Source organism: Leptonychotes weddellii, chromosome 10, assembly GCF_054177405.1.
Source record: "Leptonychotes weddellii isolate Sample4059 chromosome 10, ASM5417740v2, whole genome shotgun sequence".
In the NCBI taxonomy this organism is placed as follows: domain Eukaryota; kingdom Metazoa; phylum Chordata; class Mammalia; order Carnivora; family Phocidae; genus Leptonychotes; species Leptonychotes weddellii.
The window spans coordinates 8462771-8465089 of record NC_138378.1 but is presented as its reverse complement, the minus strand read 5'-3'; positions in this window follow the sequence as shown (position 1 = coordinate 8465089).

The following is a 2319-nucleotide window of genomic DNA, read 5'->3' as shown; positions in this document are numbered from 1 at the left end:
GGATTGTTTGTTCCAGCACTTTGAAAAATGTCATTGGAATTTTGATTGGGATGTCATTGAAGGTATAGATTGCTCTGGGTAGCATAGACATTTTAACAATGTTTATTCTTCTGATCCATGAGCATGGAATATTTTTCCATCTTTTTGTGTCTTCTTCAATTTCTTTCAAGAGTATTGTCAACTTTTTTGGATCAATATATGAAGCTTTGGTTAACATTTTTGTACATAAATATTTGGATCATTTCTTTTGGATGAATTACCAGAAGTGGGATTATTATAAAGTCAAAGGATATGAATGATTTTAAGCCTCTTGCAGCATATTGCAAAATTGCTTTCAAATAAAGAATAAACCATGTTATACCCTCAATAATATAAAACGCTGTTCTTCAGTGGTGCAAATATATTTTCCCCCTCTATACCAGAACTCTTTTCTATGTCGAAGGAATCCCCTTAGTTTTGAGGTAGAGACTGCCTCCCCTTATAGCTGCTGACATGGTCTTATGTTTACTTCTCCATTCCACTTTGAAGCCAAGATGTTGTCTAGACTCTTCCACTGAGATGCCCAGGCCTGCCCAATATTGGAATGGGAGCTGGTGATGCAAAGAAGCAAAGAGCTGCAGGGACATCCTCCCGACAGCTGTGGGGCTCTGAGCTCCAGGTCACGTTCCTGGAGGAACACTGGCAGGGAGCTGAGGCCGTAACCAAGGTCATAGAGTACTGGCAGGCCATACGACAGCACCTAGTGCTGGACCAGTTCTGTATGTGTCACCTAGGCCATGTGCATGGCTACCAGCCCTGGACTTCATTCTCCATCTTTCCCAGAAATGCTGCGAGTGACCCAATAACATTATAATAAATTACCTTCTTGCTAAAATCAGCTGGAATAGGCCACTGCTGTGTGCAAGGAAGACCCCTATGATTATATATACCATCTTACCATCCCTCAGCAGCACTGAGTTTAACTTGGCTTTCATCTCTGTTCATCTGCTGGGTGACAGTCTGATACTCCTTTATTTTATTCATGACTACTGAATTTGAGAACCTTTTTACCTATCTCCTTGTCAACTGGCCTTTATAATCTATTCTTCCCCCCCCACCCCCCAGAATGCACTCCACTTTTCCTCATAGGAAATGAAGCTGGAGAATCTCAAAGGAAGAACACACAAAATAGTAAATCGTGGCTCTTTGACAGGGAGTGGTTTGTTTTTTTTCTTGTACTTTTCTGAATTTCCTTTTTTTTCTTAATATAGGTAATATTTCTTGTATACTTCCTATGCATTAACAAATTTTCCAAGGACTTTCCATGTATTATTTAATTTAATCCTTCAAAAATCCTATGAGATAGATAGTATCACTATTCCCATTTCATGGATGAGAAAACTAAACCAGAGATAGGTTAATAACTCATCTAAGGTCACCAATCTAGCAAGAGAACTGTAACCCAGGCAGCCTAATTACAGAGATGGAAACCTTCCCCATTGCACTAGACTCTATATTATTTCTCTGCTGATTAAAAAATCACCAACTGTCCTAAAACACTAAGAAGAACGATCATATAAGTAGATCATCAAAATTACTAACAAATCATTACTAGAACCTGCCTGTTATTGGGGGTTGTTGTTTTAATCTACTGGCAAAGGAATTCAAGTTCTGCATTTCAGTTGAAATTCAAGGTTTTCTGGAGATCAATGGAATCTGCAACTTTCTATATGAATCTTTGCAATAGCTTATTAAAATGAGGCAGTGGGGAAATGCTGGGGGAGGTAGTCATTCATTTATGGCAGGTTTCATTGACTAATACCAGCGAAGGTTTCTGTTCTGCTTTTGTTTCTCAAAGTGCTAATAGCAAGATTCTGTCCCTGCAATCCTATTACTAGTGGCAGTGGAATATAATCAGGCAGTACCTGCAGGATAAGTCAAAAGATTAAATTAAGTTGGGATTTGAATCCCCACTAAACACAGAATCAAACAAAGATTAGATTTCTGGACCTCAGTCTCAGAATGGCTTTCAAGGGCTTCTCTTAAACAACAACAAAAACATCATTATTCACTTTGACCACTGGCATGTTTAAAGAAATACAGACAAAGAGAGATGAGGGAGAGAAGGGGCTGCCACAGAATGGAGTCTCATTCTCTATTCCCTAAGTACCTTCCAACTTCACAGAGCTTGTTCATTTCCTGACCGACCTGGTGAATTCAACTGTGTTGAATTCACATTTGGCGCCATGATCCCATGTTCCCTATGATCAAACAGGACTGCCTCTGCAAAGGATGGTAAAAACCAATTTAGAGTATATATATATTTTTCATTTTCTGCCC